At 42.8% G+C, this 13,159-nt stretch overlaps 1 long non-coding RNA gene across 1 annotated transcript; it reads right to left on the bottom strand.

Moving 5' to 3' along the window:
* Window positions 1-7,567: 7,567 nt before the first annotated feature.
* LOC143273163 (uncharacterized) lies at window positions 7,568-10,892 on the bottom strand. The gene is made up of 2 exons (XR_013051070.1): window positions 10,749-10,892; window positions 7,568-8,064 (listed from the first exon to the last, which is right to left on the bottom strand). It is a non-coding gene; the product is annotated as an uncharacterized LOC143273163 (long non-coding RNA).
* Window positions 10,893-13,159: the final 2,267 nt, after the last annotated feature.

Raw genomic sequence — 13,159 nt, forward strand, 5'->3', positions numbered from 1 at the left:
CCACTTACTATTTTCTTACGTGTAGTGGGATGGTTTCAATCTGCATTTCTCTAATGGCTAATAAGGTTGAAATTTTTTGTTTATTGTCCCTCATTTATTGACTTTTTCTTGTGGGCCATGTGAGTTCTGTGCCTTTGAGTGTTTTAAAGCCACTGCTGAGGAAGTCGGGAAGTGTCTCTGTCTCAGGTCCCTTTGTAACAGCAGCCAAATGTCTGTTTTCCCTGCAAGGGGCTCTGATATTCTGACTGCGTTCTCATATTGAATCTGGAAAATAGCCTTCTTTTCATTCACAGAATTTTCCCCAGAGAAACTTGGATCAAGAGTCCCCAATATTCCTGATATCCAAGATCATATTTGGTCCTTCCCTTGGCTTCCTTCATTAGTCTAGTGGGCAGCTGAAGCATATGTAGGTTAATCTTGACTTAGGGCGTTCAGCCTTCAAGACATGCCTGCTAAGCAAGCTGACTTTAGGTTGAAAACCACATCTCTCTGGATTTAGTAATTTTTTTAAAAACCTATAATGGGGCAAGAATGCCCCTATTGGATACCATAGCTAATACATAAAAATCCTGGATGGGTTATTTCTTTTGGTGTAATTTGCAAATGAAGTCCCATAGACTCCCAAACATTGCAGGCTAGTGCCAATGTTCTTGTTCACCCTTCAGAACTTGATGGTAAGACTCTGTGGCTGAAGACACCACATATTTGTGTCATAGAACATGGACAAATCAAGCTGGTGCTGATCTAGAAGCTTCATCGCTACTGACTAGCTTTCTTAGTGCAGGCAGATGTTTTACACAAAATCCAAGGAATAAGGTAATCACCAGTCTTACCCAACAGAAAAACCCTGCAAGCTATAATCATCTCTAGCCTGGAAAGACACGTCCACTAGTGTATCAGTGGCATTAATGTCACGGAAGTTACCATTTTCTGATTGGATATAAGTCCTCCTCTACAAGATAAACCCATACCTGGTACTATTATTTGACCAAGAACCCACTACTAGACAAGTTATGGGCCCTAAAAGCATCTGCTACTATTATTCTGTTAAATGGACGTAGTATTAAATAGACTTTTAATGATGTGTTGTTATCCCATATATCAATGCATCTGTTGACCCTCATCAGAGAAATTTCTATTTCCGGGAGGGTAATTAACATGGAGACCCACAACTGATCAAGGTGCAGAGAAGAAGTGACTAAGTGGCACTCAGTCCTAAATGGGACATCTATATCATACCCCTCTTCCCAATGGAGCACTCAGTCCTAAATGGGACATCCATATCATACCCCTCCTCCCAATGGAGCACTCAGTCCTAAATGGGGCATCTATATCATACTCTTCTTCCCAATGGAGCACTCAGTCCTAAATGGGACATCCATATCATATACCCCCTCCTCCCAATGGAGCACTCAGTCCTAAAAGGGATATCCATATCATACCCCTCTTCCCAATGGAGCACTCAGTCCTAAATGGGATATCTATATCATACCCCCTCCTCTCAATGGAGCACTCAGTCCTAAATGGGATATCTATATCATACCCCCTCCTCTCAATGGAGCACTCAGTCCTAAAAGGGACATCCATATCATACCCCCTCCTCCCAATGGAGCACTCAGTCCTAAATGGGACATCTATATCATACCCCTCTTCCCAATGGAGCACTCAGTCCTAAATGGGATATCTATATCATACTCCCTCCTCTCAATGGAGCACTCAGTCCTAAATGGGATATCTATATCATACTTCTCCTTCCAAGGTTCAGGGAGCATTACAAAGGAGGGGGTGGTGAGAATGTAAGAGCCAGATGTGGTAGACGATTATAAGGAACACATATCTTCAACAACAAAGAAGCTACAATATGACCTCACAACAGTTATGTCACAATACATAAGACCTATGCAAGCTCAAGTCAGATTAAATCCAAGCAAAGGGAGGTAGGGTAGGCCAAGGAGTTTTTGGCAATTTATAGCTTCCAGGAGAAGGAGAGTCAGTTTTCTTCAAGAGTATAGCCCCTGGTACATTGATGATGCTTCATTGGAAGGCCACATATCCAAGAACATGTTGGCCGTACAAATTGGACTTGATGGATTAAAAAATAAGGGACATAGATAGAGATAGAGGTAGAGATAGATAGAGATAGAAGATAGGTAGACAGATAGACAGACAGAAAGCTAGACAAACAAACAGATAGAAAACATGAAGTTGGGTGGGTAGGGAATGGGATGGATCTGGGGGGATTCAAGATGGGGAAGGGAGTAAATCTGATGAAAATACATCATATGAGATTCTCAGAGAACCAGGCTTTTATAAATTAAAGTATTTTTAAAGTAAAATAAATAAATAGAAATAAAAATGGGAAATGTATTTCTGGCCAGGCGCTGGGTGGTAGGGGGGTAGAGATGGCTCAGCCAGCAAAGGGCTTGAGTGCAAGCATGGGGACCTGCTTCCCAGTCCCTAGCAGTCATACAAATGCCAGCTCCAGTAGCATGCATATGCAACCCCAGTACTGACAACAGGGCAGGCACATGAATCCCTAGAACCCACTCTCCAGCCAAACTAGATGGATCAATGAGTTCCAGGTTCAGGGAGAGACTATCTCCAAAGTCAGGTGAGGGGCAGCTGAAGAACAGACCTAACATTGACCTCTGGCCTCAGCACGTACTTGTGCACACATGTGCGTGCATACCCACAGATACATGTGCACACACAAATTTATAAACCCATAGAAAACACAAACATGTATACATGTCCCATACAAATGAGGGCTGATGTACCTGCCCCAAGATGCAGCGCTAACAGTTCAGTTATTATTGAGAATTTAGAAGAGTACAGAGTATCTAAGATCATGCTTGCTCTTGTGTTAGTACTTAATCTCAGAACACTTCTCTAAGGCTGGCGGTGATATTGACAGCAGCTTTCAGATGAGGAGACTGGTGAGTAGATCCAGGGAGCCCCTAAATAGGACATAAAGTGAAGGTACCCAAACTCCTAATCAAGACTGCCTGTGTGCTTTGAGTTTGTCTATGTTACTGGGCAAGCCTTGTAATATGAGGAAGGTCTTAATGATTCTGACAAATTACTTATACACTTACTAATTTTTGTAGGTCTGAGGATTAAAACCATGGCTTGGACATACTAGGCAAGTACTCTATCATTGAACTCCACTCTAGTACTTAGAATTGTTTGTATTATATATGACCAAAGCTCTTGGCACTTAAGACTAACTGACTGTAGATTTGGTTACTGTGTGGTCCAACATTTTAATTCTTCACTAAAAAAAAAAAAAAAAAAAAAAGTTAAGATGAATGAAATGATCCTGGGACCTTTCTAGGATCCCATGAATACTCAGAAAGTCTATGAAGTATATCTCCTCAGAAGCAATTTACCTGCCTGCACTTGACCTCCAGACAAAGGGAAATTGGTTTAAATTGTACCAGAAGGATTTGGGGTGCTCAAGAGAATGTTTTCCTAGTAGTGAGGTGGTGATAGTCTAACAGGGAGCTTTGAAATCTCTTTGCCCAGAGCTCTGAAAGAAGAAGGTCAGCCTCCAAGCATTGTAACTAGCAGTGGGCTCTGCCTGCCCAGAGGCTCTGCACAAAGTAGGTTATAGATTTCTTGCAGCCAAGTGGTCCTGCTTCTCAGTGATGTTAACTCCACAGTAACTGTCCAGATTTACAGTCCTAGTTAGTAATCCTCAGCACCACGCTGTAAGATGCGTGTTCGAAAGGGAAGAAAACATATCCTCTCTTCACGGACAAAGGTGGAGAGGACAAAGGACACTCAAGGGCTGCAAGGAAGGGTGCACAGGGTGGGGTCAGCTTCCGCCTGAGGCTCAGCTGTGAGATTCCTTGGGTTTTCTTAAGGCTCTGCAGCCAAATCTCTCAACCCCCAGTTATTCTGGCCCTACCCTCCAGGAAGCCTGTTTGTTTCTGAGCAAGAATTTCTTATCCCCTTGTAGACTCCTTCTGTCTTCCCTTCCTCCCTTCCCAATTCTAGTCCCCCCCCCCAGCTGCAGATGGCCCATGGTGGCTTAAGGTGTGACAAATATCAGTTCACACTGGAGAATTCCCGAAGCCTTCACTGTGCCATCTAGGAGCTTGATGTTGCTGGGAAGGGTCATAGACACTCAGCTTTTCAGTGGGATGCTTGCTTTCACACTGCTTGAGAGAGGAGAGAAGAGGGCTTCTCATCTGAGTGAGCAAATGCAACCTGACCTTCAAGGGAGAAGAACGGAGCTAGAACCGGGGCTTGTTACAAAACATGGCAGCATGGTGGTGAGCTGATGTACCCCCTAGGCTACTTGTCCAAGAAGCCAAGGCAAAAGATGGCTTGAATCCAAAAATTTAGCATTAGCTTGGCAACATAACAAGACACCCATCTCTTTTGGAAAGGTGTCAATCATTTATCCATCCTTTATCTATACACACACACTGACATATATGTACATATATGAATACACATAAATGAAAATGATAAAAGCTTTTTATAAATTTTGTTATTACAACTTTTTTATAAAATGACTAAAAAGTAAAAACCCATATTCAGATATGCTCCAGTATTTCTGGAGTATTAACCACAGTGGTGGCAGTGATGGTCTGGGAGTGAGAGGATGACAAAATGTCTCAATAATCAAGGATCATGAGATTTAATTTGTAGTAGTTGAACTCTGGAGAGCCTCTTACACAAGCAGTGTTTATCAACACCAGGACCACTGACACAAAGAAAGAGTTTTCTTTAAAGTAAAAGGCTAATTTAACTAAAATTTGACCTTTTGTTTTTCTGAAAAACACCCCAATGCACATATTAATCACTTGCTTATTCAGTTATATTTTTTTATTTTTGAGAAGCTTTTCTCATAAAGCCACCACCCATTATCTCATAGCTGAACTTTACTTCTGATACATCTTTTAACTTCATGTATCTCACAATTTTGGAAAATTCAGAAGGATATGTGTGGGGAGCGCATGAATATTTGTATATGTGAATGAGTGTGTGCATGTGTACCATCTGTGGGTGACTTAGTTGGGGTTTCTATGGCTGTGAAGAGACACCATGACCATGGCAACACTAATAAAGGAAAATATTTAACTGGGGATGGCTTACAGTTCAGAGATTTAATCCATTATCACCGTTGGCAGGAAGCATGGTGGCATGTGGGCAGACATGGTGCTGGAAAAGGAGCTGAGAGCTCTACATCTTGATCCACAGGCAGCAGAAGGAAAGACTGTGTGTCACACTGGGTGTAACTTGAGCATAAGAGACCTATAAGTCCAGCCCCTAGTGACACACTTCCTCTAACAAAGCCACAGCTGATCCAACAAGGCCACTTGTGCCACTCCCTATGGGCCAAGCATTCAAACACATGAGTCTGTGGGGACCATACCTAATCAAACCACCACAGTAGGAACCCATGCATGTAATAGCCAGAACTCAGCATCGGGAATCCTCAATTACTTTCCATCTTATTATTTAGAAACATTTATTTCTGAATTGTCTGTGTGTGTCTGAGTATGTGTTTGTATGTGAGTGTGTGTATGTGCATATGTAGGTGTACATGTGGAGGTCAGAGGACAACTTTCAGGAATCTACTGTGTGAGTCCTGGGGATCAAACTTATATGGTCAGGCTTGGTGGTCAGAGCCTTGACACCCTAAGCCACCTTGCTGGCTTTCTCCACCTTTTTAAAACAAGGTTTCTCATTGAACTTGAAGATTAAAGTACATGTAGTCTTTGGGAGTGACCTGGGATCATTCTAGCTAGAATTCCTCCTTCCTTCCTACTTCCTTAGTTTCTGCTAAAGGTCTTGACGATGTTAGGATGAATCAGCTCATCCTCTGTACTTCTCACTCCCATTGCCAACTATTGAGCAAGAGATGTGTGGTTTCTGACTGCCAAACTGGAGTGTGGCTGGCTATTTGTATTTCTAAATTTGAGCTGATAAAATGACATTAATAAGCATTGATTTGCCTCCTCCAACTGCCATCAACACAGTGTTACCAAGCTCGCCAGGTTCTACGGAGCTGATGCTTTCAGACAAAGGGTATAGCTGCTGCTTACTTCCTGCTGTTAGAGCTTGAAATGCTTTCCAGTCTCAGCCCATGGGCCTTATGGAGCCATGTGGTATTTTGATGACACCATATTTCCTCACTACTGTTTCATGGAAAGCCTTATCTAATTGGTCTTTTCAGAATGGTTCTAAAAGGTCTTTCTAAGGAAAGAACAGATAATGAGTTATAATAAGTTCTCCTGTCTTACCTGTGGCTGTGTTTTTAATGACTTATAGGTTAACCCTTCCAAAAATCCTGAAACGTTTACATGTATCTACGGACAACCAGGTCATTCTGAAGCAGGCAGAAAGAGTCTCAGGAGAGGGAAGTATCCAGGAAGATATACAAGGAAATAGTCAATCAACTCGCTCCAGAAAATTGTGTTCAGTTAGTGGCAGCAACTAGCTAATATTTTCTAAATAAACTCACTCACGGAAGTGACCTATAGCCAACCTGGGGAAGGCGTCCCTCACTGTTACTGCCGTCTAATTCATAGGCACAGAAGCAAGCCTCCAGCCTGGTGTTCCCACAAGTTGGAGAGGGAGCTCACACTGTGTGGGGTGCCACTAAACCTGTGTGGGCTCACTTTTAAAGGGAGGTCAGCAGTCATGTTCTCCTCTACAGTGTGCAGTGCTTGGCATCTTAGGGCACCTTCTTGTTTTCCATCCTGTGCTTTTGCAGTCTTACTTTTAGTAATCTCTTGATCTGCTTTCTAAATTTTCCTAATCCTGGATTCATAACTGGTATGTATTGGCTCACAGATAGGGACTTGGGGAAGTAAATCTAATACAGTGTGGATTCCAAACTGAACTTGCTTGTCTGAACATCCATTAGCTCAGTTCATAGAGAGGCTGTGACTGGAAGCTTGTACTCTGCAGAACACCTAAAGAACAAATACTACATATTTTAGAAACATGTATGATGTATGTGGTCAAGCTTGTTTGCGTATATGTGTATGCACATGTAGGTACAGGTGGAGGTCAGAGGACAACTTTAAGTGTTGTTCCTTGGGTGTGTTTTTATGAAATAGTCTCTCGTTGATCAGAAACTCACAAAGTAGGCTAGACTATCTGGCCAGTCAGCCCCATGGATCTGCCTCTGTCTCCTAGTGCTGAGATTACAAGTGTCTACCAGGGCAGTGTGGCTAGTCCCTGAGAAATGACACCTGGGGCTTTCCTCTGACTTCCACAAACAAGCACATGTGGGCAGCTGCACACACACACACATGCAAATGCACACATGCACAAAAATACACACAGTTTATTTTGAATGCTCTTAGAATAGTGATCATGAGATTTAGCAGATTTTGACTTTCAACAGATCCCTGATTTCCTTCCAAGAATGTGGGGATACAGTTTGAGAAGTAGGAACACTTTTGAATTGCCCACAGGAAAGTGACCTTCTACCTACATGACATACTTTTAGAGCTAATTCATCCTTATTCATAGGGAATATTTATGCACTTAGAATAATCCTATTCAGAAACATCTAGCTGGATCACCGAAGTTCTCCAGTCAATAAGGCTAAAAAGATTTTTAATGTGATGAGTTTTTTATTTTTTAACAAACATAAGTAAAATGTAACTGTTTTCTGGAAGAATTTTACTATGCAAAAGATGTTTTTGAGACATAAAATAGATAAATTCGTTCAGTCTCTGTGTCCACCTGTCATTGAGAAATCATTAAATTTTTCCATCTATGGAGGACAGCATCATGGCTCAGCCCTGATTAGAGACAGGTGATCCAGTTGATCAGTCTATCTGCTCTTCCTGTGGATGCGATTTGATAAGATGTATTAACTTCAATATCACTTATTTTGATTTGCCACAGGACTTGGCTTTGGTTTTAACAACTGGACATGTTTTTGTAGGAATAGGTTGGGAAAATCGAAATAGATCTTGATGTCTGATGTTCACCAGCCACTTAAAGAGCTTAAGAAGTTAAATGTAGCATACAGAGATGGTTCAGATATCATTATTCAGCAGCAAAGCATTCTTCAGATTTCTAGAAGTTAGGCTGACAGAGAGAGGGGGAAGAGAGAGAGAGGAGAAATATTTTACAATTTCTGATGATTATCGTGGAATTAGATGATGTGTTGTGGCTTTCAATTCCTGTGACAAAATATTTGAAGTACTCGACTCGGAAAGATGAAATGTTTATTCTGGTTGTGGGTTTAGCCATGTCTTTCTCATGGTTAATTCCAGCTGTGAGTTTAGCTATGGCTGTCTGATGGTTTAATCCAGCTGTGGGTTTAGCCATGGCTGTCTCATGGTTTGATCCAGTTGTGGGTTTAGCCATGACTGTCTCATGGTTTAATCCAGCTGTGGGTTTAGTCATAGTTGCTTTGGCTTTCTCATCTTGGGCCTATCACCAGGCAGCTCATCTTGCTGGGGAGCATGTGGTGGCGTGGAACTATCACCATATGACAGTTGAGAAGCAAAAGGATAAGTAGGTCTAAAGAGCCCCTTCAAAGGTCCTCCCCTATATCCATCTTCCCTCTACCAGGCCCCACCACCAAAAGTCTTATCAGCTGGGTGGCGGTGGCAACACTTTTAATCCCAGCACTTGGGAGGCAGAGCCAGGCAGATCTCTGTGAGTTCGAGGCTAGCCTAGTCTACAGATCGAGATCCAGGACAGGCTCTAAAACTACACAGAGAAACCCTGTCTCAAAGAAAACAAAACAAAACAAACAAACAAGCAAAAAAACCCAAAAAAACAAAAAACAAACAAACAAAAAATTCCTATCAGCTCACAGCTGAGGGCAAGACCCATGAGTCTTTACAGGATATTTATGAACTGAACGAAGGCACATGGAAATTAAAGAATCCGTACACTTTTGGGGTGGAACACAGGAATAATTAGCAGAAACAGTCTTGTTGAGAGGCTGTGATACTGAAAAATAGTTTCACTTATAGATTCTTTTTCTCTTGGATGAGAAGTGGGCAAAATTATATGATCACACCACACTTTATGGGGTAAGAGTCCAATCTGTATAGTATTCCTTGTCTGATAATATTATACTCCATCACTTGCAAATAAACTTTTATTGGGACACAGCAATGCTCATTCATAAACATATTACATATGACAGACTTTATGCTGCAGAAGTACAAGTGGTGTGCAGACTGTGTGTCAACAACCTAAGTCTCGACCATCTGGTCTTTTGTCTGCTGTGTGTGCCAATACCTGCTTCTGCAGTCATTTGAAGGATTTATGCTAGGCTTATTTCTCATAAAAATGTAAAGTCTGGTGGCTGGCGTGGTAGCTCAGCAGTAGAGTACTTGCCTAGCATGTACCAGGCCCTAGACTTATTCCTCGGCACCACAAGGAATAAGAAAGAAACAATAATATATTAAACTCAGTATAAAGTTTAATGTTACTTTTTTTTTAAGATCATCATTAGACATGAGAATTATGGTGTTTCAAAGTAGGAAATGCAAGCGTGAGCAGTCTTGTGTGGATTCTCTCCCCTCTGTGAAAGCTGAGATTCTAAATTCTCTTAACCAGTTATTTTGACAGCAGGTAATCTTGCTGACAGGGTAAATCCACAAACGACAAAGACAACTTCAATAGCATTTCTCTTTCCAACTCTTATTTGATTTCTAAAGAAGCATAAATTAAGAACCAGAGCAAGCTGATCAGTGCACACCGAGCTAAAAACTGTGGTTTTTAACACAGGGGTTGTCTGCTGCATGGACTATTACCATTGCTTCTATGCACAGGAATGCCCCCACTTCCCCGCTCCTCCACAGTTTCTAGCCCAGACTAGTGTCAAGATCCCTATATAGCCAAGACTGGTGTTGAACTTATGATCCTCTTGCCTCTACCTCCTGAGTGTCGGGATCACACATGTGAGCCACCGTGCAGGCTTTATGCACTGCTGGGGCCAAACCCAGGGTTTTGTGCCTGCTTGCCAAGCATTCTACCAAGGGAGCCAAATCTCTAGGTGGCAGGGATGCCTGTTAGAGAAACTGTCTCATCCATCTACCATCCCCTGATGTAAGCTCGGCGTCCTGCGCAGAGAGCAGGCCCTTCCCACCAATGCAGCCTCTCGTCTCTGGCCTCCTCTCATCTCAGAGCTGCAGCCAACCCCTGGTGGACCTGGACACCAGATACGCTGCTTCATCCCTCACGCCTCCGCCTCACTCTTCTCATCTGTTAAAGGGAAGTGGCTCCAACTCAGGCCATTCACAAAGCGCTCAGGCCTGTGGAGGGATTCCGTTTAGAACATTCCAGGTGGAACGTCTGTAGTGGCTGAGGGCCCTTGTGAACTAATAAAAACTAATTGCCTTCTTAAGAAAACGTTTGCATTTCTATATGGATCTAAGGAATATCAGATTATTCTTGGAGAAGTGACACTCAAGCAGGTCTCTTTCTGACGGCAGATTCCCTTTCTATTGTCCTTTCCTCCTTCTCCCCCTCTCTCCCTCTCTGCCTGATCTCCCTCTCTGCCTGATCTCCCCCCATCAAATCATTGTCTCCCTTCCTCCCTCTCTCTACTCACATTCACTCCTCCTTCCCTTTCTCCTCTTTTCTCTTCTTCTCCCTAAAGGATGAGCACATACTTGAATTCCTTTCTCCGCTGAGGCAGCACCTGGCACATTCTCCCCAAGCCCACAAAGCAGCTTTATGTCCTGTCAGCAGTGGGAAGCCTAGCAAGTCCTAACAGCAGTCCTGCTGGCAGACAAGCGTGTTCTCACCTGCTTTGTCTCCACAGAAGCGTGCAGGCAAATGCAATTGACTGTGGTTTTGGAAAATGTGAGGAGGATAGAATCACAGCCCAGCTGAGCATGAAGCAGCTGATGGATGCACAGGGAGCCAGGGCTGGTTCTGCCTTGTTTCCCGTGTCTTAGTCACCTGGTATGACGTCATAGTTATATACTGTGAGCATAGAAAGGTAAGTGCTAAAGGGGCCAGTGTCACATGGGTACACAGTGAGATTGTGGAGCAGCACTCTGATACAGGCCCCTAGTGGGTGTGGTTTTGTTACAGAATAATTGAATGATTGTGGACCACCATGTGAGTGCTGGGAACTGAACGTAGGTCCTCTGCAAGAGCAGCAAGTGCCCTATTCCGCTGAGCCATTTCTCTAGTTCCTGACGTGTTCTTAAAGACATACTTCTTGTTGCTTTGTCTTTCTTTTTTATACTAAAGTGAATTATTTCCTCACAGTGGGCATTTAAACCAATTTGTAATTATATACCCTTGCAGTGGATTTGAGGAAAATGATCTGACTATAGATCAAACAGGTGGTCTCTGGCCATCCTTGATTTCAGCTTTGGTCAGTAGATGGCTTTGTCTTGCCTCATAGCAGACCCAGCATCTTTGGACACAGTCCACTGCACAAGGTCAAAACCTGCACAAGTGACGTGGACTCAATAATGTACAGAAACAGGTATGATGCTACTACTCACCTACAATTCCAGCACTCTGGAGGTGGAGGCAGGAGGATCCCAAGTTTAAGGTCATCTGCAGCTGTGTTGGAGGACAGCCTGGACTTTGTGAGACCCTATCTCAATATACAACAACAACAAAGCCCAGTTAGAAATACACTTCAAAGGTGTAACATGATAGCCCCTGTCCCAAGCGGACACAAGTTGGAACTATGACCATCAAGGGAGGAAAGATGATTAGAGGACTTACTGCTATCTCCATATATAGCTAGGTTCTAATCAGTTACAGTTAAGATGTCCAGCATGCAACTATGTACTGCCACACTTGGTTTTTTATGTTGTCTGTGGGCTCCAAGTCATGTCCTCCTGCCTGTGTGGCAAGTGCTTTACAGCCTGACATCTGCACAACCCTCTTGTTCCGTGTATCATAGGATTATCCCATGTGTCAGAGAGCAGCCTGTATTTCAGTGGTCGTTATTTGACGCTCTTGTTCACAGTTTTTGTAAACAAAAGGCAGTCTTCGTACAATCACAAACATTTTAGTGAGCAGGAATGGTCTAAAAAAGATTTGTCTGCATCATGTCATCATCCAATCTTAGTTCTTTTCTCAATATGTGTATCACAGTCTCCCAGCTTGAAATCACAAGATCTCCCATTCTTGAAAAAGTCTATGTAAGTTTAAATACAAGCGAAACTGATACCATTGTCTTCTCACTGCCATCGGATGCCCTGCTTCCTGCTTTGAATTTTACATTTTCCAAGCAGTAGAGGTAGAGAATGGGGAGAAGAGCCCCTCCTCAGTCAGGGAGAACCAGCATTTCATGGACTGGCTTTTTTGGCTAATCTGGCCCACTGCTTAGTTTTATAAATAAAGTTTTACTGAACAACAGCACTCCCATTTTCCAGCCAGTTGTCCACAGCTGTTCTCCTGCACCCATGGCAGGAGAGTCACTATAGAGACTCCCAGATGCCAAAGCCTGAGGCAGTCATTGCATGGCCCTTGGCAGAAGATGTCACTGCAACAACACATGGAGCAGCTAGCCAGCTGAGCTCATCCTCAGCTGCAAGACACAGCTCAGTTGACATTGCATCCTAAATCTGTGCAATGTTGAGTTACTAACTTCTGAGGTCATTACTGCAGCTTCATGTTACAGCTGAGGGATGGCTTTAACCAAATGTCCTGAACTGTGAGTTGTTTTTTTTTTTTTTAATACTTTTTCCTGAAGTCGTTCTAGAATGGACATAATTCACCTTCACATGTTTTTCATCTTAGTTGCACATTGTGATTTATGATACATGTTACTGGTTGTTGACAACTCAACTGTTGACTCTGGTTGACTGCTGTTGTCAAATGGTTCTGGTTTTATTCTCCCACAGTTGCAGCTGTTTGGGGGACCAGGGATAAGGGAAATTTGGCAGTGTTTTGATCCTGCTTCATTTTGTTTCTCCCCTCAATGTGTTTTTGTTTAGAAAAACTAAAAGTATGGCCATCTTCAACTTCCCACAAGACTGGCTTGAATCTTTACTTCCTTCTCGAAGCTTGTAAATACCATGCAATGTTATGCTGTAATAGCATTAATGAAGACTAATAGACAGATTCTCAAATATTACTGAGCACCATTGATAAAAGTAGGTCTGGCTGATTTCCCCACCACAGCTGACTTGAGGGGTGGTAGGCAAAGGCAGAGTGTCTTTGGGTTTAGCTGTTATAGTTTTAT

Source organism: Peromyscus maniculatus, chromosome 5, assembly GCF_049852395.1.
Source record: "Peromyscus maniculatus bairdii isolate BWxNUB_F1_BW_parent chromosome 5, HU_Pman_BW_mat_3.1, whole genome shotgun sequence".
NCBI classification, from domain to species: Eukaryota; Metazoa; Chordata; class Mammalia; order Rodentia; family Cricetidae; genus Peromyscus; species Peromyscus maniculatus.